We start from the raw sequence: 1,172 nt of genomic DNA on the forward strand, positions 1-1,172 counted from the left end.
ATGAATATTTGGAACTGGTCTCCTCCAGGGGACTTTGGTCCAGTTGTTTTATTTGCTTTCTTAGACTTTTTGGTTCTTGCTGATTTTAAGGTTAGGATAGAAAACCACCTGAATCCAGATGGACTAAACTTATCCCAGATCCTTTCTTAGGGCTGTCTCTCTAAACTCACTTTGCATAGAAATGGTAGGTGTATCTAGCCACAGACTTATGAAAATTTTCTCATACATGCAAATTACAAGCAGTATTAAGACGATGCTTAAGGAATTAAATCCTCTACATTCTCCTTTGACCAGAAGGAATGTTGAGAAAGGAAAGTACGGCTGTCTCCTCATGGATCTGATAAAGTCTGAGACTTGCAAAAGAGCTTAAGTAGTACAACTTGTGTAAGAAGAATTCTTTGGGTGCAGTTAGTATAAACAAAGGGTCCTTGGCACGAACAGAGAACTAAGCAGCTGCAAGAGATTTGCTTAGAAAACCAAAAGATTAAATACTCTTAAGAAAGAGAGAGAGGAAATACCCACTAAGGTCTCTGATATTTCCTTTTTCTTTCCTACTTCTGTGTAGCCTTCTAGGATCAAATATGCCTATTTGTGACCAACAAGTCCAAAAGAATTTTTTTATTTAAGAATGACCATATGTCAGCATTTTCCATTTATTTCCCTAAATTTAAGCAAGCATAGGTGTTTAAGGTTAAGTCACAAGAAATGAGTCATTTACATTCCCTTGACAACATATCTATTCTCTTGAGATCATCGGTGAAAGGACACTGATAGTAATTTAACTCCCATGAAAATATTATAAGTTAATGTGAGTGATGATGCAGAAAGGAATTGTCTTGAAATGAAATAATTAATAGTAAGTACAGATTCAGTTTGTATATATAATGGGAAAATCTGGTTTTTCCATAATACAGTGTATTAAATGTCTTTGTAGTCTTGCTATTCCTTATGATACAGCAGCTACCAGCATGCCAAGTTTCTTAAGACATAAACATGAAATTAACTGGACCTCGTTTGATATTTCCACATAATTCAACTGGTCACATTTTTTTCTAAAATAGTCCTGATTGCTGCAACATAATTCTTCTCAGTTCAAAGCTGGGAAATGTGCAATGTATAATTTCATCAGAGTTTGTACTATTTTACTCAGATATACTAGTAATACAATTGCT

This window comes from Pteropus vampyrus, unplaced genomic scaffold (genome assembly GCF_000151845.1).
Source record: "Pteropus vampyrus isolate Shadow unplaced genomic scaffold, Pvam_2.0 Scaffold15, whole genome shotgun sequence".
In the NCBI taxonomy this organism is placed as follows: domain Eukaryota; kingdom Metazoa; phylum Chordata; class Mammalia; order Chiroptera; family Pteropodidae; genus Pteropus; species Pteropus vampyrus.